The 22,934-nt window shown below is 40.2% G+C and overlaps 1 long non-coding RNA gene across 2 annotated transcripts in view; it reads right to left on the bottom strand.

Annotated features, from left to right (window-relative positions):
• Positions 1-20,586, bottom strand: part of LOC123613557 (uncharacterized) — a 108,282-nt gene extending 87,696 nt beyond the window's left edge. For both annotated transcript variants that reach the window (XR_012508191.1, XR_006720925.2), the window contains exon 1: positions 20,090-20,586. This is a non-coding gene — a long non-coding RNA (uncharacterized LOC123613557). The remainder of the gene's footprint in view (positions 1-20,089) is intronic.
• Positions 20,587-22,934: the final 2,348 nt, after the last annotated feature.

The raw sequence follows: 22,934 nt of genomic DNA, 5'->3' as shown, positions 1-22,934 counted from the left end.
GGAGGGGTCCTGGCCAGGTCTGTTGCTTCTGGTGGCCCAGTTCTAGAAACTTACGCTGAGCACCATAAAGAGGGACTAAAGGCCAAGACTGATAGAGCTGTTTCCATGAGGTATCGTGAGGCAAGGGGCATGGGCAGAGTTCCTTTGGTACCTAGGTGCTAGGGCAGCATGCAGCTGGGGAGAAAACCATTCCTCCATTTCCTCAGGAGCACAGGACCACACGAGCTCCTTGAAGTCTGGGAAGATCAGGAAATTACCCTCTTCGCAGAGACACTCAAGTTCCCATAGTAAACATGGCTGGCAGGACAGCACCTCCAAGTGCCTTTGCAGGTAGTAGCTACAAAGGAGGAGGCTGGAGCAGATGCTGCAACATAACTCTGTCCAGAACTGACAACCTAGTATGTGAGGACTGTGGAAATTCCCCATAAAAATTAGATCAGACTTTACAGGGGACTGCATAAGTGTATGGAGTCAGTGTCATTGGGAGATACTGTGAGTCCCATTTGTTTCCACATATGGGTGGGGGCCTGGGAGATTTGGGTTACAAATAAATAATGCTAGACCAGGCGTACACCTGATTAGGTGTTATGATTGAGGGCCCTTAGCCTGTACCTAAGAGCCTCTCTGGTCTGTTTATGGCACCATCGTAACAGTGTCCATCTTGTGGTCATGCCCTCCTAAAAAATGCATTATTACTATAGATTACACTGTGAAGGTTAGAAGCACCTCAAACATGAGACATAATCATGGTAAGAGCCGTCTTATTGCTCCTTCCACCCTTTGTTGGCTGGCTTATCTCGTTCAAGTATTGATCACTGCAAGGGAAAGAGGCTGTATATTCAACCCCTTCTGTCAAAGTGAAGAGATTTATCTGAGTACAGGTAATGAAAGGAGGCAGGAAGAGGGGAAATATGGCCAGGAATCAGCTACACTTGACAAGACAGTGATGTCTGGAGGAGTCAGTGACAAAAAGGAGAAACTCAGAGCCGTGTCACTCTCCAGAGCACAGGCAGCAGCACATCCAGGTGATGTATGATGATACAGGCCAGAGTGCTACCTTCCTAGCCAGGATACGTGGGGCTCTCGTGAACAAGCAGATTTATTGTATTGTCACTGGTGCATCATTGAGCAGAGAAGATGGAAGGAATCGTGGGTAATAGGTTTTCGGCTTTTTTTTTCTGATGGAAGCCAAAAACTGCTTCCTTTATCTCAGCAAGCAGGAGGCTGAGAGACAGAACAAATTGGAATTTATACATACACTGATTATGTCCCTATCCTTCCACATTTTGTTAATAGTATGTTTGACTTCTGTTGTTACAAAAATAATGGAATAACAATAACACAAACTACATCACATATAATGACTAAGCTTTATCATCTGTCTCTTCTGCCATTCCTATATTTGTACAAATAATCTACCAATATTTATACCATTTAAAATAATTGTGAGCAAATAATAAAATACATCCTGGGTTTCTTTTTTTGAGGATTAAAAGAGGGCGAGGGAGCCATCTGTATCAAGTTGGATGGACTTGAGAGCATTAAGGTAAGTGCAGTAAGTGAGATGGAGAAAGATGTGTACTGTGTTACCTCACTTCTAGGTGGAATCTAAAAACAAACAAACAAACAAACAAACAAACAAACAAACAAACTCTGGAATTCCTAGGTGGTTGCAGGAGGTGGGTGTGGTAGGTGGGTGTGGTGGGTGGGTGAAACAGGTGAAGGTGGTCAAAAGGTACCAACCTCCGGTTATAAAGCGAGTAAGTCCTGGGCATCTAAGGTACAGCATGGTGACTGTGGTTAACAATATTGTATTATATGTTTGAAAGTTGCTAAGGGAGTAAATCTTCGAAGTTCTCATCACAAAAAGAAAAAATGTGTAATTTTGTGTGGTGATGGATGTTAAGTAGACTTATTCTGGTGATCATTTTGCAATACATACAAGTATCAGATCATTATGTTGTGTATCTGAAACTAGTATGTTATATGTCAGTTATACCTCAATTAAAAAAAAGAGGGAAGGAGCTTGATGAGACGGGAGTGGGGTGTGTTCACATCCACCGTCGGTGGCAAAGTCACTTAGTGCACTGTTTCAGGGGGCAGTTTAAATACCTAGCAGAATTTAGAATATGAATTTCCTTTGATCCTGCAGTTTCACTGCTAGAAAATTTCCCTACAGATACACAAGTGTACAAAGATAGATGGAAAGATGATCAGAGAAACACCCTTTAGAAGTAAAAAAAAAAAAAAAAAAACTATGGGAGTAAAGTCTCTGATGGGGGAATGAGACAGGAAGGGGGCAGGGCACAGCCATTCAAGGAACAACACAACAATTAACATCAGAATGGCTAAGGATTCAACCCCAGGTAGGCCTTAAGGCTCAAGACAGTAGATTTGACTTCTAGTAGACCTTGAGCTTCATTATATGCCTATTGTAATATATTAGCGTGGTCAGTAACATGCCCACAGGCGCCACGACAGTCCCAAGGCTAGCCACAAAAGGTCAAAGAGTGGGAAATGGCCAAATTCCTGGAATCCCAGCCCCTCGCCCAGGGTAGTTAGACTGGTCTTTCCACTTAATTAGCATATGAAGCTACAAAGCCCCAAAAAACTGGCAACACTGCCCCTCACGGCTGCCCCCCCTTCCAACGGCCTGCACTCTGTCTATGGAGTGTGTACCTACTTTTACTCTAATCTGAGCACCCAACCCCCATACCTCATGGCCTTTCTCTTGCCTTTTGATATATTTCTAAATAGATTTACCTTTACCCCCCCCCAAAAAGGAAACAACCTAAATGTTGGCAAGAGATTTGAGTAAACAAATCACAATGCAACCTCATGATGAAATATTACCCAGCACTAAGATGAGAATTATGTATGAAAATGCCAGCTGTAGAATAGTTTGTGGAATATGATTTCATTTGAAAAGTATGTGTATATGCTTGTAAATGCCTAGAACATTTTTGGAAAGGAATGAACTCTGAACAATTATTCTTCTGGAAAAATGTGACTGAAGAGTGTTTGCAGAGGCAGAAGCTAGACACTGTTGTACAAAAAATACCATATTATTAGCATCTTACGTAAATTTTAAACACTCTTGAAAGTGGAAAACAAAAGGGAATATAATTTCAGTATTTTTTTGAACACAGTTGCCTCAAGATGGGTGGGGGGGCCCAAATGACAAAAGTAGGTATTTTCTGTCTTGTGATTTTAATGTTTACATGTCCCTCCTCATTTTCAGTATAATTTTTAGCAACTGCAAAATATGTCAAGGAAAGAGGGCTAAACTGAATATAAGTGGTTGTGTGGAATTGTGAGCAAACACCTAAAAATGGTAGAAAAAAATCCCTGTGGACAGCCATCAACCAAAAGGAAAGTGCTACCTGCTTCCCACTGCCTTTTGTGACTGGCTCTTTCTGTATGAGGCTCCTGACGATGCTATTTTGAACAAACTCATGGTTATTTCAACATCAAATTCCCAAGGACTTGGGATTGGAGTCTTTAATTTTTTTCCTGTGTAAATGCTGCAGGTGAGGGGAGCCAGCCTATTGCAGAGGGAAGGCATCTCCAGTTGGTAGGAATTTGAGCCAAGAGACCACCACATCCTGCTGTTTGGTATTGCTTGTAAAGAAAATCTGTGCACAAAGCCTATACGTCACTGGTTAAACAAACTTTTTTGATAAAATGACCATTTTATTAAATTAACCACAGGCATCAGTAAGTAGTTTCTATGTCTCAAGCCCTGCTAGACACTGGGGATATAAGGATGAAAGCACATATTCTTATGAAGTTTATAATCTAGCTGGAGAAGAAAACACATGACACATGAACTACAACATAGCATGTTAACTGCAATGAAGTGAGTAGGCTCAAGGTACAGTCACCAGGAAACACACACACACACACTGATAACTGAGAAATACATGCCTGCTTTAGCTTCTCAATTCGGCTGAAGGAATCTACTACACAGACATCATTCTAAGCTTTTCTTGGGACAAACTGTGCAGTGTTGTAAAATCACAAACTGATCGTGGGGATAAGGTCCTGGGAGTAAATAAACCATGATAGAATTTTGTGATTGCTCAGTTATGAAAGGCAACCTGTTTTCATTCCTGAGGGGTTACTTCTTTCTCCAGATAACACTACAATAAAATCAACGTCCTCTTGAGGAGTTTTCCAAATCTGTTCACTGAGGAAAAAATTTTCCTTCCAAATATTCTACAAGAAACAATTAGATGTGGATTGCTCACAAAAATTTATTAGGAAATTTTGAAGAAAAACAGAGCAGCTATCAATGGATAAACAAGAGAACTCTTGACATCCTCGACAGCTGTTAAAAAATTTTCCTTTCCATCCTATGGTCTTTTACACTTGTCAATTCCATATACTTTTAATTACACCACATGAATAAGTCATATGGAAGGACAATAGATCTGTGTATGCTAATTATGTATTGAAAAACAAATAGATCCAGTAGATCAAACTGAACAGAATAAACATGTATATAACCTTAAGTCATTTTTGTTTGGCTCTTTGTTGTAACAAACACTGCCCAGATTTACCTTAGCAGTAGTGTAAAAGGAGAGCAAAAGGAATTCGACAGGTACATCTAGGATTATGTTCAACTAAAATAATGGAATAAAAAATAAAGACCCCAGGAGTTGTGTAACATTTCTTTGTTCTCTAGTTTGATATGTGGGGCCCTCTAGAACGTGCTTGCTTTCCAGGAGACTTTGCAGTCAGCCTGGCGCCATCTGCTGGATGGTGTGAGGGTTGCATGTGCACCGGGAAAGGCTCTGGAAAGACATCCGGATTCTCATGTAATGCTCCTCCTGATCAAGGCCGGGTACCCTCTTCTGGTCTATAGCATTTCTCTGTGAGTATGTTTATCTTTCATCTTCACTCCCAGAAAGATGGACATATCAGTTAAATTCCATTTATTTTTCAAATCTGATGTGTATAAAATATGGTCTTTGCCAAACATGAGATTTAGGGACAGTGAGTGAAGGCCAAGACCTGATCCTCCCCGTCCCATGCTAGTTTGAGGGGTTATGCCTTAAAACAAGGGGCAAAAATGTGGTCGGACAAGCTGATCTACTAAAGTCTTATTTTATTTTTGTGTATTCCATCAAATATCTTATAAATAAAGGTGTCTACATTAGATTTATTCTGCCAAAGAACTCTGTAAGAGGGAGATACGTTTTGGTCAAGAAAAAAGGAATTAATAAAATAATGAATACTTAAGATATTAGGTTTATGGAAAAATCATCACTTGAAATCATGATGGATGATTTCTTTGTTATTCTAAGATAATGAGACTAACTTTCAAATCAAATCATTGCCTAAACACCTTATGAAAACCTATCATAGAGTGTGATGAATTCAAAGACTATTTCATCACTACATATAAACAAAAGCAAGTAAGCAAAGCTATAGAAAATGCCCAAAGGACATTTTCTCATTGGATGAACATGGGAGATCTTATTGGTCATGGGTTAACTACTTGGTGTATTTTAGATTCTTAAATTACTGGAGCATTCCCTTGGAAAACAAATATAGCCACTATTTTTGTGGCAAAGATTTTCCCATCATTTCTTTCTCTACCCTCTGGCCATTATGTGTACATTATGGTGCTTGTGGCAGAGTGTTAGACCTGTGTTTCCAACTGTACTTTAAGCCTAATAAACTGTAATAGCCCCCACCTAGCCAACCAGCCCCATTTCAACAAGGTAGGAAAAGAAAGGCATTTGAAACACTGAGTTCCTGTCTTACAAACTGTGGGGTTTTACGGAAAACACCGAGCCAGAGAGTAAGCCAGCATTTTATTTTTTCATGTGCAGGATAAAAGGTCAGCTGGCTTGCAGCACGGGGAAGGGTGCAAAGGTCTAGAGATGAGAGATGTACAGAACTGACAGCTTGCTGCTGTCATGTTATGCAAGATCTGTTGCTCAAAAACACTTCTGATACATCTTGCATTTACTTCTCATCTGTCACTGGGGTTGGCCGCTCTAACAGATGCCGATGACAAGAGGAAGGCAACTGTAACAACTGAGAGCCTTGCAACTCGGGGAAACCTCTGTCACTGCCCTTTTCATTTAAGCCCAGCGCTGGGTCCCATTACAGGAGACTTCCAGGCACCTCTTTCTCTCTGGGCCGTGCTGATCCAGAAAAGACTGAGTCCCATGAGACTTGAGGAAAATGGAAAATACGTGCATGTATAACTATGGGTGAAAACTCCTGAATGAGGCTACCTCTAAAGACACTTATTATTGCAAGAGCCCCTGACTTATTTAGGAGAGTAACAACAAAAGACGTATACCAAGTAAATCTCATCATCACTAGGAAAATAGCTGCCACTGGCAACTTTAAATATACAGTCCTGGTACCTTAGAGGGCTCTTCATTAGTACCAACAGATGATGGAAATGGAAACGTGTCCCTTTCTTCACCACTCATTATGTAAGTAGACCTTCATTATTTAAATATTTTGTATTTGTGAATGCTGGGGAACATGGAACTCTATTTTTAACAAGCTTCCCAGGTGATCCCTGTGTTATGACATTTTAGAGCACAGACTTAGGCTCCAAAAGAGGGAAGCTCACCCAGTGCCAGCTGTGGTCACATGGGAAGATGGCAGAGCCTCCTTTTACTTTCCCTACCCCTCCCTCCAGAGGTGAACACTGATCATGTCAGGGGTTTGCCCAATCTGTGAACCTCTGAAGCAGAAAGCAGACAAAATACTGGGAGCTGCTCCTCTTGGCAGTCCATATATACTCTGGAACTCATCTTTGGAAAGGCCAAGAAGTACAGGCATGAAGCAGAATTTAGTTCCCTACCGATCCAGCCCGCTGTGTGGGACCTTGGCTCAGTGTCTCCAGGGCTCTCCTTTCTGAAGACAAGTGAGGAACAATCCTAATATAGTCAGTTTGCCCATCACCCCTTACGTGGGCCTTCAAGATGTCCCCTCCAGCCTGCATCTCTAGCCTCCTCTTTCACCACGCTCCCCTCACTTTCTTTGCTGTACATGTGCAGGTCTGCCCATCTGCCCTTGAATACTGGAGTCCATTCCTGCCACAGGGCTTTTGCACTTGCACTTCCCTGGATCTTCACTTGATTTAGCTATTCGCTCCTATGTTACCACACAAGAGGCCTTCTCTGGATGCTCCATCACTCTATCACCCTCTTTTATCCTTTAAAAAAATTCCTCTCATTGATACCTGATATTATGTTATGTGGTTATTTTTTAAATTGTCTCCACCCCAGTACTCCTCTGGAGAATGTAAACCTCATGAGGACAGAGACTTTGTCTTGTTCATCTCAGTATCTTCTGCCTAGTATGGAAGTGCATGAAACATGTAAATTCTCAATAAAATGACAGACTGACTGAATAAATATTTGTCCATAAGGGGTCTTTAGAAATCCTTTGGCTCCATTGTCATTGCCATTAACCTAGTAATGGGAATCCAAAACTTGACTGAACAGCTACTTTATGTTGCATTAAAACATTCTTACATTTAGAATATGTTTTACTGAAAATTAGTATCAAAATACTAACACAGAACAAAGACAGCACAAAGCACTTCTGCGAAAGCTTCCTAGGGAAACATCTATCATGTTACAAAAGGGTCTGGAAGAGTGCATATCAACTCGGCATACACAGCTGGGGACTGGGAGTGCTTGGAGTGCTCATAGGGTATTTCAGGAACAGAATGAACAGAAGCAACTTATGTTTCTGGAAACTGGGAGTAACTACAGGTGACTAGAGAAAAGGGCATGAAGGCAGAAAGATAAAGCCAAGTAATAAATAACTTTGCCTATTATGCAAAGTACCCTACCCTCTATTTCATGTTGAAGAAATGGGAAAAATTAAAAGCTTTTAAATGAAGAAATAACATAACTGTGTCTGTGTTTCAACAACGTAACACTGAAGGTGAATGACATAGGAAGTAGGACAATACCACTGTAGTTAATGAGGGGAGTTAGGTGAAGTCAGGGAAGTACGAAAGAGCCTGGGGTGGAGGCAATGAGAGAGGGAAAGAGGACATTTTCCTGAAGTACAATCAGTAGGATTTGGAATAGTTTGGAGTGTAAAAAAGAATGGCCGTGAACAACCCATTTGATAGTTCGGTCCTTTCGTTTGGGTACTGGATGCAGAACCCCACTAAACAAGAAAATGCTTCAGAATGATCAAAGGAGGGAAAGCTGTAGTCCCTAGTCTTGAGAAGTAACCAGTGGGAATACAGAAAACCAACTGCTAATGCATCAGACAACTTAGGACTTGTTGCCACAATATGTAGAATTATTCAGATACCTGGCAGGTTTCTCTCAAAGAGATCTATGATGAAATGAATACAGAGCAGAGATTTAAAGGAAGATGTCAGAAGATAATTAACTTGAAAGCAATGAGAGACTTTAAACAAATAACCAACCAGAAAAGCTGATTTAAAACATGGATTTATACCAGCTGACAATACACTTACTCCACCTTCATTAAGGTAATTGTTAGGAATACTTTCTTTGAGCTAGCTGGGAAGTGTATTACGGTTTTTCCCTAACTCACTCAGATGTAACAACAGAACTGAGCACTCATTCCCAGGCACTTAAAAAAGTGAAAAAGGAATAGAGGCTAATTTGGTAAGTGGCAAGGGACCAAGTGGAAATAGTAGCAGCAACTGTCCACCCCTACCCACCCCTGACCCATGACCAGACAAGCTCTCGTTCAGGGCACTTTCCCCTGGGACACATGAGACTGGTGAAGGATGCAGGTTTAATGGTCCCTCCCTGGCTCTTCAGCCCTGAAATACTATCTTAAGTCAGTCTAGCTCTGAAGGGCAGGAGGGAAAGAGAGGAAGGGTGGACAGTAGGTTCAAGGAAAGAAAAAACAAAATGTAGACGTGAGCTCACTGAGTGCTACACACGTTACATGGCTCCTGGCGTAGCATGTAGCCCACCTGGACAGAAACCGCCTCCCTGAAAGATGTGTTATGAGGTGCCACATATCCCTCTCATTTTCTTTTGGGTTCCTGGACCCAGTTCCAACATGCGCTGCAGCGGGGCTTCCCACATAATACGAAGCAATTCTCAGATACCAATAGGGTATCTGAGAATTCAATTCAAATCTGAAACCATCTGTGGGTGAAGACCAAATACGTATTTCTTATTATAAATCACAATATCACAATCTACTCTGAAAAGTTGAGCCTCGGCTGAAATAGTCAAATAAGGGTCTCTCTCTTGCAACCCTTCTCTCTGGGAGAAAATGCTTACAATTCTTGGGGAAAGTCTTTTAATTGTTTTATAGCAAGCTTATATTGAGTGGAATTCACTTTTAAATTTCTAGGTTTTTCTCCACTAAGAAAACTGATGAAAGTCCTTAGTCAAGGAAAAAATTTCCCCAAACCACATTTGGGAAAGAATCTTTTTATGCAGTATAATTCATGACTTCCATCTGGCAAGATATTAGTATGGCTAATAAAACACTAAGCAATTTTCTGATAAACTTTATGGGAATTAATGGAGCCAAAATTTGTTCTTGGGAAAACTATCACCCATTCTTTCAAGAGTCTAGTGATCTTATGCTCTTTTCTTTTTGTATTTGATCTAACAAAGGTTATCCCACATTTTTCTGTTTCTAAAAATGTCAGTACTAAGAATAAATCTTTAAAGTAGCCTGCTGATTAAGTTGGTCTAACAGCAAAATTGTAATCAAATGTTGGCCTGTATGTGCAAATGCAAGATTATAACCAAATACATACCTATAATTAAATTCCCAATATAAAAAATATTTTTAATATTTGCCTGGACCAATTCTTCTCATTGTGCTGCTTGAGGCTACTTATCCTCTCTGTGGTTCACCCTATTCTTTTCACAGGACAAAATCTTGGTGGGGATGGGGGCTGAATTCAGCCTTGGTGGACCCCACACTACATGACAATATTTGCAAAATGCATGGGATGAAATAGCTAGTCAATCAATGTTGATTGCTTTCCTTATTTACTCTGCCTTTCCTTCCTTCCTTTTTCATTCCCTCTGCTCAGAGCAACCATACCTGTCAAATGGCATTAGGGCAAGATTTCCCCCCAAACATCAGTCTCTTACCCCCACTGTCTGCTCATGACTTTTCACAATATCCACTCTTGCCTTTGTTTTTAACAGAAGTCTGTTCTTTCAATATATTTTGTTGATCACGGAATGATTTACTTTTTCTCTATTTGTGTGGCTGACCCTGTAGGTTGTTCTTTATTGAAATTGAACATGCTTGTTTCTATTCTATGGGTGGAGGTTGCATCTGCGTGGTGATGAAACAGGAATGGGTGATTTGTTCCAATCCCTTCAACTCAAAGAGCAACTTCATGGCTGAGGTCAAGCTGAGCACAGAGCCCTCCCCAGTGGGCAGGGATGTGGCTACCAGGGCACTTTCTGTCCAGCATCATTAAAGCCTGCCCCTAACAGCAGAAGCCCAGGGTTGTTCTTTTCCCATTTCATGACCCCTATGGTATGTGCAGGCTAAAAATCACATTTAACCACTGCAGGAAATCTGAAACATGGGGACAATTATCTTTATTTGTGGAGGAGAAAGGGAATTCTCAAAGAGATGGGGTCAGTTTTCCCAAGGTCATATGGCTAGTAAGTGGAGGAGGAGGAGTCCCGCTCTGGCTGACCATGGAGTCTGTGCTTTCAGTACACATTTCAGTACCTGCAATGCCGGACATGGTGCCTAAGACCTTGCTAAATGAAGTACGGGCTGCAGACCAGCATTCCCAGCATCTCCTGGGAACTTGTAAGCAACATGGAATCTCAGGGGCCACCCACAATACTGAATCAGAATCTCCATGTTTACTGAGATCCCCAGGTGATCTGTATGCACGTCCAAGTTTGAGAAGCACGGCGACAGGACATAATATGCAGTTATTAAGTAAAGGTGTGACAGGTATGAAAATAACTTTCAAAATATAGTCTGAAGTCAGTCACTTGGCAGATCTAGAAGAGACCAAGAGAATGGATGGAAGGCAACGTGCAAAGGGTAAAAGAGAAGAATGTCTCTGTGTTAAATGTCAGGCAGAATGGGCCCACTGAGGACTAAATAGGATAAAGGAAAAAACAACAACATAAACTCATGCCTGGATTAATGGAGGACACAATTAGAATAAACTTAAAACTTCCAGGGAGAAGAAACATATTCACTAGGGAACAAGAAGCAGAGGTATCAGTTGCAAGAAGAAAAGAAAATAATACAAAAATTCTGAGGCGAAATATATTTGAACCTAGCATTTCATACCCAGTGAATCTCTTATTCAAAGATCAAAGCAAAGCAACTTATTTTCAAATATAAAAGTTGATTCAGTTACGATTCTTCGTGGCAGACACAGAACCATCTCTATTAAGTTTAAGCAGAAGGGACTTATTATTAAAGGCTTTTCGGGAGCTCACAGAACCTCTGGGCGGACCAGAGACTAGCAGGCCTCACTGACAGGAGCCTGGTAGCCGGAGGCAGGAGCACTCACCCACACCACCAGATGGAGTCGGTAACTGCGGCTGCTTTGCGCTCAGCACCCGAGATGCTCACAACTGGCCCTTTGGAACTCTGCTACAACCCCAGAGGAATCCAATGCCCTCGGTATCCTGCTCCCCCCAAAATCAGCTCCCTGCACGTGGCCTTCACTTGCAGGCGCACAGTGCTGCCTCTGAGCCTCATATGGGTGCACCTGCCTGGCAGGACTGAGGTCCCAAAGCCATATCCAGTTTCTAAGGGATTGAAACCACAGTTTCTGGAAGACAGATTCTGAAGAAAAGGAAGGCAAGCCAGAAGAGGGTTGAATGAGAGTTGAGTGAAACAGATGACAGTGTTTGACAATCAAAGACTCAAAAGAGTTTATAATTAACAAACAATCTCTGAAAGAATTACTAGTGAATGTACTCTAGACCAAGAAAAATTTGAATCCAAGATGAAAAAAGTTTGCAAGAAGTGGTGATTTAAGAAATTAGTGTTTAAAGTGGTTTTTAAATGTGTATTAATTTTTAAAAATTGGGATATAAGATTTTAAATTTTACCAAAATATAAAGGAGTGCATGGATAGAAAGACAGTAGAAAGGAGTTCTTGCTCTTATCTTGTCTAGATGGAAATTTTAATACTAATTAATTTAGACTTTATTGAAATTATGTTTCAATATGTGTGTTAAAGTGTAAGGATAATCACAAGGATTAAAAACAAAATGTATAACTTCCAAATAAATACAAGGGAAAAAAAAAAAACCACAAAGAAAACTAAATTAACCCCCCAAAAGATAGGTAGATTTAAAAGACTAGCTCAACCTAGCAAAAGATAGACACAATTTTTTTAAAAGACTAGAAATCTTGAAAAACTGGAGGTATAAAATGAAATGGAGGAATAAATCTAAACATACAGATAATCACGATTAATATTAGTGTGTGATGCCTACCATCAAAAGCAGATTCCCAGGTTTTAAAATCCATGTCCAGAAGCTTCAGAATAAAGGGATATTTAAAGAAGTATTAGTGATTAGTTACAAAAAGAATGTGTATAATTAAAATAATAGACAAAATAAATTCAAGATGAAAAGCACTAAATGGAGAAAACAGGATAGTTCATTTTGATAAAAAGGAATAATCTACCAAAAAGATCTAAGCCTCTATTCCCCATAGTGGTAACTGATTACTTACCTAACTAGTTACTTAAACTAGGAAGAATTTATAGAAAATCATACCACTGAGGGCTTAAATTAAAAAAAGGAACTAACACATACTATTGCAAGAATATAATTTTTTTTCTGTTTAGAGGAATATGAAGTCAGTGGCAGACATGCAGAGCATGAAGGGAAGGAAAAAGCCTTAAGGCGAACAAGTTCATACGTAGAGCTGGATTCTCAAACAAGAGAGTCCAAACTACAGCTGACCCAGCCCAAGAAAGCCGAGTCTCCCAGGAGAGAGCAACATAACTCTGAACAGCATAGGAAGAAGCAAGCTGACTTCTGTGAGGAACTAAAGGTTTATATAAAACCCCATTGTGTGGCGTTTATACTATATTTCCAGTATTTATGCCTTAACTAATTAATTAAATTACTTATGCTGCTTTTTAGACAATGCATCTAGTTCATATTCTAGAATGTAACTTCATTTTACTCAGTTGATAAAACTACCATTGAAATTGAATGGTATTTTTAATCTGCCAGAATATTAGTTATTACCAATTACATGACTGAATAAAATATTCATTCCACAAAAAAGTGGTAGGATAGCCAGTCTTGATTTTCTCTGTATTTGAAACTTCTTGTTTCACAAGTGTAGTTACCCACTCTGGTTGGGAGATGGACACTCGAAGGTTCAAGCTGGAGTTTACGATCATTTTAGTAGTTTGGTACTTTAGCAGGAAAAATCATATTTTTCCCAAAGTCACCATGTTAAACTCAGAAACTGATTTGGTGCCTACAGTTCTCAGAGCATCTCTACCTCCTGCACGTCTCTGATAGAAGGGATTGGCTCTGTCTGCAGATCTTCCCTGGAGCCTTTTCCCTTTAGATTTACTGCTTCAAGTTCTGCTTCTTAGAGTCTCTGTAATCAAGGGACACAATTTAATACCTGCTAAAAATCAGAGCATAGTAAAAATCTGTATTCCTATTTCCTTCACCTGAGGATGTCCATGTTTTCTTAATCCCTTGTAAACTGTGACAAGCAGTGATTAAATGGATGGGTTTTTAAATAACGTACACTAGCCCTTAAATCCAGCCTCTGCTCCTTAGTAGCTATGTGAACGTAATTTCCCTTCTCTGAGCCTCAGTTCTTGGTTTGTAAGGTAGGCAGACTAACAACAGCCAATTGGCAGAATAGATAATGGGTGTGGTGCACTTGACCCAGAGTTACAGTAAACAGTAGCTATTACAATGAAATAGCTATAGACGTCCTTGAAAACAAAGTTAGCTGGGAGATCTCCTACGTATCTTTATTGTTGTTTATCTGTTAATGGTGAACATGGAACATCAGGGACCCAATGCAAGAAAAAAAAAAAAGAAAAGGAAAACTGAGGATTAGTGAGGTAGCCTGGAGCCATTCGCCTGTAAGGACCTTAGTATTACCTGCAGGTCTCAATGTGGGTATTCTGACAATATGCATCAAAAGCATTAAAGATAGGCCTTTGGGGGCAGCGACTCCCCTTTCAAAAACTTTTCCAAAATGAATTAATTCAATCATTTGCTATGAACTTCTACACACCTGGGGCGTATCAATACATAAATTAAACCTGCTAGGTTAAAAATTTATGTATTAGATTGGTCACTGTCACGTAATTTATGTAATGGGTCCAACCTGAAGTACAAATAAAAACAGAGCTTTTATTTTTCAAATACAGTCTCACTTGATCGCTTCCGTGCCAGGCAACAAGTGGCGTCAATCTATGGTGAGGAGGTGGGAGTCCCTCTTCTGAATTGTGCAAGATACACAGTCAATTCAAAAGAGCTTTTACAACTTCTAAAAACATCGTGGTGAAAAGAACTGGAAGAAACATCCCGTTTACAGAGATTTTCCAGCTGCTATTGTCACTGCCGCTCTCCTGTGGTGATTCTGAAATCAGCCCTTGCAGTGCAGGGTGTCAGGTCCACGACTATAACCCCTGTGCCGGTTCAAATCCTCCTGCATGCCCAGTGGTTTTTTGCGAAAGGGAGCCCCAGTCTGCTGAGCATTACCTCCAGCCAAGGGAGCTGCATGCCTGGACACTGATACAACTTACCTCTATGCATTGGGATTATGAGTAGTTTCAATTTTTTCACTTTGCTTATCTGTAATTTCTTATTTTTCTTTAAGGATGTGAATTACTGGTATTAATTTTTAAAGTCAAGAAGAGAATCTTTTAAAGTGAATTTTATCAGTCATATACAATATGAAATTCCTCTTCTAGAGCTGATAGAAGATTTGGCATGGATATTCACTTAAAAACTGTCATTTCAAATGTTTCCTTTATGCACTAGTCTTTTATTCAACAAATGATTTGGCACACAGGTTTTGTGACAGGGAGTTGTGGATAGAAAGGACACATGGACCTACACTCATGGAAATTACTGAGTGGTCACTAGATGCTAATGAAACACAAGGGCCATTTTCGGCTGCTCTGGCAAAGAGGAATTCTGACTTTCCACTCACCACATGGTGGCTCTGCCATTAGCTCCAAATGCCATGCTTGCCAGTTAGGTATAAAGGAATCCTTGAACTTTCAGATGGCTGTGCTTTTTTTTTCCCCAAAACTGAATCTTAGTACTTTATTTATAAGCAACACAACCTTGAACAAATCAGCTAATCTGTCTAAACTTTGATTTCCTAATCACCAAGGGTTCATTATTATCATCATTATTCTCAACATTATATGATGCAAACTTGAATGAGATAAAACAGGTAAAGTTCAAGGGAAACATGGAGAAGGAAGGGAACTGATTTCAACTGAACACATCACAGAAGGCTTTTAATAACCAGCAGATACTTAATTTATACATACAAAATAACAACAATATTTAATGGGCTCTTTCCCCTCTTCCTCAATGAAAAAGTATTCTCAACACAGTTATGTGGGATTTTCCATTAAAAATGCTTATTTAGAGATCTTCGGTTACAAAGTTTACAAAAACGCATCCAATGGGTGTTTATACAGAGATACAAGCATGGCAGGGAGATACAGAAACGAGAGGCTGTTTCACCTGGGCTCCAATAATGACTCCTATGTGACCCTGAGCACAAGAGTAATCATTTCTCAGCATTAAGAATGAGATTTTCTGAAGAACACTGCCCGAATGGAAAAGTGCAGGAAACAGATATGTATGTGTTGAAAATGCAGTCCACAGAACTCGAGTGAAACTTGCAGCCTCTGGGTTTTGGTGCTAACCTAGGGGGATATTGGTAAATAACCAATAGATTCCTTGGTTTATTTATTTCAGATAACCTTATAAGCCCTGAAGATTCTCATTTCTTTGTAAGTTACAGTCACAATTGTAATAAATTTTTAAATGAAAGCAACTTTATATTGAGGAATATATGAATAAAATATGCATATATTCAAATATTCAGGCATTAAAATCACTTTGAAATAGAAGGCAAAAATCAACCAAAATCCACCAATGAATACAATTATTCCTAGCTTTACTATATTATGTATATCTTTTCAGACAATTATCTATATACAAAGGGGAAGGTGAGAGACAGAGAAATACAAAAATGCATTTGTGTATGCATTTTTCTATACTTACACAATGAGATCATACTATACATGCTGCTTTGAAACATGTCTTTTTTCACCACACTATATCATGGCATCTTTACATGTTAATAAATATACATGTAAATCATCTTATTTAATGGCTGCATAGCATTCCATCGTATGAACGTCCAGCCGTGTGTTGAGTTAATTTCCTATAGGTGGGTATTTGGATTATTTCTAATTTTTGCCTATTGTAAACAATGAGGTTGTTATGAATTAAATTAAATGCTTCCCCGCCCCCTGCAACAAATTCCTATATGAAAGTCCTAACCCCCAGTAGGACTGTATTTGAAAACAGGGGCTTTAAGAATGGAATTCAAGTTAAATCAGGTCATGATGATGGGTGCCTCATCCAGTAGGACTGGTGTGCTTAAGAAGAGGAAGAAATATCAGAGATCTCTGTCTCTCTTTCCATGCATGCAGAGGGAAGACCATGTGAGGACACAGTGAGAAAGTGGCCATTTGCAAATGAAGAGAGAGGCCAAAGAGGAAACTAAACCTGCTAACTCCCTATCTTGGATTTCCAGCCTCCAGTACTGTGAGAATATAAACGCCTGCTGTGTAAGCACCGGATCTGTGAAGTCTTGTTACAGCAGCCCTAGCAATCTCATTGTGGTTGTTGACGTGCACTTGCATTTCCCTAATAATTAGTGATGTTGAGCATCCAATACACAACATTTTAAGCTTTTGATTTATAGCAACAATCTGGTCTCCAGAAGTATTTTGCCAATTAAAGCTCCTAACACCAGCGCCTCATTTGCCTGCTTCAACACCCACAGGTGATGTTTATCTTAAAACTTTTGACCAACACTGATTACAAACTTGGAAAATATTGCTGTAAGCACTTTGATTGCAGTTATAAGGTTCTTACATGTCTCGAGTATTACACATGGCCTGAGCAGGCTAGGCACTAAAAATATACTTACTGAATTGAAATCTACATTTTCAAACATATAATTGATCTTCCGAATGACTACATGAGATTAAACGACTGGTCTGATTCTTTCACAGCTGCATTCTCTCTGCCTCTCCTAACACCTCCTACCCAATCATTCCCAAATGTTTCATGCGGCCTCTCATCTCCCTACAGACTCTCTGATGACACAGGTTTACTTATCTAATTCCTAGTTCATTTCACTTTCCTTCTGTTAACATAATCAATAAATACGTTATCCTTTTATAAGGAAGAAAGAAAAGGAGCAGAGGACAGCATGTTCTCAACCGAGGAGGCTCACATCTCTTGAACAACAGCCCAAGAGTTCATTGACCTGTTACACTGCACTCTTTCATCAGCTAACATGTCTCTTTCTCTATCCTACTAACTTTAAAGTGTCAAATCTACCAGTAAAATCCTCTCCTGGTCATATGCCCTTCAGTGGGGAAGTGTATGCTACTGAGCAACCTTCCACTCCTGCCTTGTCTCTTCCATCTCAGATTTTAGTGACTTTTCTTTGGCCATATCTGCAACTATGAATAACATGACTGATAGAAAGAAAAAGAAAACTTCCAGATTTAGACCTTATCTGACAAAATGTCCTGGTTTGTGTGGAAACTGCTTGGAGATTTTCTTCTCACTGAGCTCTGGACCCTACCCTGACTTTTTACACTTTTCTAATCAAAGCAAAGAAGATGCATTCAATTTCTTTCTTTCCTGGGAGTATAAAATAAATTTTTAAAAATTCACATGTTCTGTTGGAATGAAAAGGAGGCCATAAATTGGTTCAGCCTGCAGGTACACATAAAAACACAAATAGAACATCAAGCAAATGGAATCTTTCGAGAGGGCATTTAGAGAATAATCAACATTCACCTTCCCACAATTAAGAAAAGGAACAGATACCTCATATAGGTGGAATCATGCAGGGTTTGTCTTTCTGTGACTGGCTTATTTCACTTGGCATAATGTCCTCAAGGTATATCCATGTAGTTGCATGTTGCAAAATTTTTTTAAAGACAGAATAATATTCCATTATATGTATGTATGTGTGCGTGTATATATATATATATATATAATATATATATATATGTGTGTATATATATATATATATATATTCCATCTTTTCTTTATTCATTCATCTGTCTAGGAACATCTTTTGCTTTCTGAATCACATTTGTCTAATTCTATTGATTTAATTTATTTTGGTTTTACCACAGAGCAGAATCTCTTACAGTATATTTGTTCATCCCACATTTCTCCCTTATTTCATCTTTTAAATTTGTATTTATTTATTTTTCTGCTGGGGGAGGGAGATAATTAGGCTTATTTATTTATTTTAATGAAGGTCCTGGGGATTGAACCCAGGACTTTATGCATGCTAAGCACATGCTCTACCACTGAACTAGACCCTACGCCCCTCATTTTAATATGGTAAATTTTCCTGATAGTACTGCCCATCCTTTCCTAAATTTTTTCTAAAATGTTCTTCCTAAATGCATCTTTCTAAAATTTGTATCTCTTTATACATGAATCTAACATCTGAACTTACCATAGTCTTCTCACAAATTTTTCACTTAGTTAAAAATTTCCTGTGAGGAGTCTTCTGAGAAATTAAGAAGTAAAAAAATGGAAAAAAAAAATTTGGGGCAGTGAATGGTGGGGGAATATTAGAAGGGACCCAAGAGTCTAAGTTTATTTGCTATAACAGACCTAAGAAGCAAAACACCAAACTGAAAAACTGGCATGTTGAAGTGTTTAGAAGAAAGAGGCCAAGAAAACAAATCTGTATGAAAAAATTCTGAGAGATAGCAAAGTAGATCCAGATGAGTTAGGACAATTAAGTGAAGCTTAGTTTATCAACATTGACAGTAGCTATAGGAGGGCAGTCTATAGATTTAAAGAAAGAAAAGATGAACATTTTAGGTATTTTATGTTGTCATGTACTATTTCTTAAAGTACTGAGGTTTATCTTACTTAATAGTCAAATTTTATGAAATGTTACTAAAATGAAGATCGTTGAACTAAAAAAAATCACTGTGCAACACATTTATGGAGTGTCAAACCAAAATTATTTGTAATGAGCTATATTTAGGTATATTATTTAAAACACAATATTGTTATTGGATTATTGGCTGCTACATGGGGATATTCATAATGAGCTGAAGCTTTTGGCAGCGTTTAATGAGATTTCCTGTTTTTCTTTCATTCACTTAGTTTTTAATAATACCAGTAGGGCTCGTTTCTTATTTCATTGGGCTGACAACCAACAGTCCTTAGAAAAGAAAGATGCTGCAAGTCTGCTTCAGTCCTAAAGTGCTGTTGCAAATTGTCTTAAGCATTTTAGGATTATCTCCTTTTTTCAGTCCAAATTCCTCTTTATTATGTTGCGTGCTCTGTCATAAATGCTAGCACTGAATTTCCTTTTATTTACTGACAACATGCCAGCTAAGCACGGCGTACACCAGAATCATAACTATCTGCAAAACAACCATCCGTGAAAAACTGAAACCTATCAGAAAAGCTCTTTGACCACTAAAGACATGCAAGAGGAACCACAAGACAGTCAGGAGGGGCAAACTCGCACTACAGTCAAGTTCCGTATCCTCAGGTGGGCGACCCACAAACTGAATAATTAAACTGAATAATTATCGTGCAGAGGTTCTCCCACAGGAGTGAGAGTTCTAAGCCCCACGTCCGGCTCCCCAGCCCAGAGGTCCTGCACTGAGAAGACGAACCCCTAGAACATTTGGCTTTGAAGGCCAGTGGGGCTTAACTGCAGGAGCCCCACAGGACTGGGGGAAATAGAGGCTCCACTTTTAAAGGCGCACGCAAAACCTCAAATGCACCTCGACCCAGGGCAAAAGCAGTGATTTGGTAAGAGCCTGGGCCAGACGTACCTGCTGGTCTTGGAGAGTCTCCCGGAGAGGCGGGGCTGCGGCTCACCCTGGGGACGTAGAAACTGGCAGCTGCAAACTTGGGAGCTCACTCACTGTGAAAGCCGGAACCCAGAGGCCGGAACCCAGAAGCCGGAAGCCAAAAGCTGAAAGCCGGACGCTGTGCCAGCGGCACCAGGTGGGACCCGCCCTCGAGCTCATTAGCGTCGAGACCCGGCCCCACCCAGCCGCCTGTGGCACCAGTGCTGGACGCCTCAGGCCAAACGACTAACTAGGTGAGGACGCAGCCCCACCCATCAGCAGGCAGGCTGCCTAAAGTCTTTCTGCGCCCACAGCCTCCTCTAGACGTGCCCCTAGATATGGCCCTGCCCACCGGAGGCCCCAGACCCAGCTACGTCCACCAGTGGGCAGGCACCGGCCCTGCCCTCCAGGAAACCTGCACTAGCCTCTGGGCCAGCCTCACACCAGGGGACAGACAACAGATGCAAGAAAACCCCAGTCCCAAAGGCTAAGTAGGCCAGACCTTACCTGGGGCCAGCTGGGCCCTGGCCCTGACTGTTAGCAGGCCAACATGAGCTTTGGGACTCTGGACCCCATACCCAACTCTGTCAGGAGTCAGCTCCGGGATCCCTGGGCCCTGCAGCCAGACTCCAGGACCGGGCTCTGCTTGCCAGCCGTCGGGCATTAACTCCAGGACCTGGCTCCACTCACCAGTGGGGAGGTCAACAGCCCCAGAGTCTTCTGGACCCTGACTCCACCTACTAGTCAGCCAGCACTAGTCCTGGGATCCCCTGGGGTTCTGCAGTCCACTGTCTTGTGACCAGGCCCTGCTAACCAGCAGCCAGCAGCATTCGCACAAGGCAGGGCCTGGCAAACAACTGAGCCCGGGGCCAAACAAGCCCACCGGACCACCGGCAGAGCTCACCCTCCACAGCAGAAGGACCCACACAGCCCACTTAGGGGGGATCCCTGGAGCATATAGCTTAGGTGACGAGAGGAGAGAGCTCGGCAGAGACACACAGGACACCTCCTACAGAGGGCCGCTTCTCCAAGGTCGAGAAAGGTAACTAACCTACTACATACATAAAAATACCAATAGCAATTTAGACAAAATGAGGCTGCAAAGTAACATATTCCAGACAAAGGAACAAAATAAAACCTCAAAAGAAGAACTAAGTGAAGTGGAGATAGGCAATCTACCAGAGAAAGAGTTTGGAGTAAAGATTGCAAAGATGATGGAATAACTCAGGAGAAGAATGGATGCACAAGAACAAGAAGTTAGAAGTTTTCAACAAAGAGGTAGAACATATAAAAAACAACCAAACAGAGAAGGAAAATATATTGAAAGGAATCAATGGTAGACTAAATGATACAGAGGAACAAATCAGAGAGCTGGAAGACAGAGGAGTTTAAATCACTGATGCTGAATAGAAAAAAAAGTAATAAAAAGAAATTAAGACAGTTTAAGAGACCTCTGGGACAACATCAGGCACACTAGCATTCACATTATAGGGTCCCAGAAGGACAAGAGAGAAAGGGGCTGAGAACATATTTGAAAACATAATAGCTGAAAAATTCCTTAACCTGGGAAAGGAAACAGCCACCCAGTCCAGGAAGGGAAGAGAGTCCCATACAGGACAAACCCAAAGAGGAACACACAAAGACACATTGCAATTAAAATGACAAAAGTTAGGGTGGGGCTAATAGCTCAGTGGTAGAGCACATGCTTAGTACACATAAGGTCCTGGGTTCAATCCCCAGCACCTCCATTTTTAAAAATGACAAAAATTAAAGATAAAGAGAGAATATTAAAAGCAGCAAAGAAATATAACTCAATAAAAATAAAACTATATAAAAAAAAAAAAAGCAGCAAAGGAAAAGCATCAGTTGACATACAGGAAAACTCCCATTAGGCTATCAGCTGATTTTTCAGCAGAAATTCTGCAGGCCAGAAGGGAGTGACATTATATATTCAAACTGATGATGGGGAAAAACCTACAGCCAAAAATACTCTATCCAGCAAGGCTCTCCTTCAGAGTTGATGGAGAGATCAAAGCTTTACAGACAAGCAAAAGCTGAAAATTCAGCACCACCAAACCAGCTTTACAGCAAATAGTACAGGAACTTCTCTAAGCAGAAAAAGAAAAGGCCACAAGAAACAAGAAAATTATAAAATGAAAAGGCTCATCAGTAAAGGCAAACACACAGTAAAGGTAAGAAATCATCTACACACAAAGCTAGTAGGAAAGTTAAAAGACAGAAGTAGTAAACTTATCTATATCCACATTAAGCAGTTAAAGGATACAGAAAACAAAGTAAAGTGAGATACCAGAAATGGTAATCATGAGGGAAGGAGAGTACAAATGCAGGGTTTTTAAAATGCATTTGAAATTAAGAGATTAGCAACTTAAAGCAATCACGTATGTATAAGCACTGTGCAGTGTTCCACAGAAAACACATACTGTCTTTGAAGTATTTGCTTTATGATTTTTCAAAGCTTAGTCTTGTTGCTAGCTGCCTCTTCTGTATCTCAAATTTAGAGAGAGTCTACATTAGAGAATTAAACAAAAACCAATAAAACCTTGATTACTATTTGGGCATCAGTTGGGCTTCAGGTATTCGTTTATCCTGGTACGATAATGAACTAAATTTATTAAACATGTTCATTACATTTTTATTATTCCTTGATGGTTTCCAAGCTGTCTGTATGTGCGCATGCACAGGCTGTTCGTTATGAACTACTTTAAGCAGAAAGTAAACAGTTAGTTATTTTTGACGTACAGGATTTTAACATTTCAGGGAAATTATATGCAAGCCTGATAAGTATAAAGCAACATTCTGAGTAAAA

This window comes from Camelus bactrianus, chromosome 7 (assembly GCF_048773025.1).
Source record: "Camelus bactrianus isolate YW-2024 breed Bactrian camel chromosome 7, ASM4877302v1, whole genome shotgun sequence".
Classification (NCBI taxonomy): Eukaryota; Metazoa; Chordata; class Mammalia; order Artiodactyla; family Camelidae; genus Camelus; species Camelus bactrianus.
The sequence above is the reverse complement of the archived record's forward strand: the minus strand, read 5'-3'. Positions and strand labels throughout refer to the sequence as shown.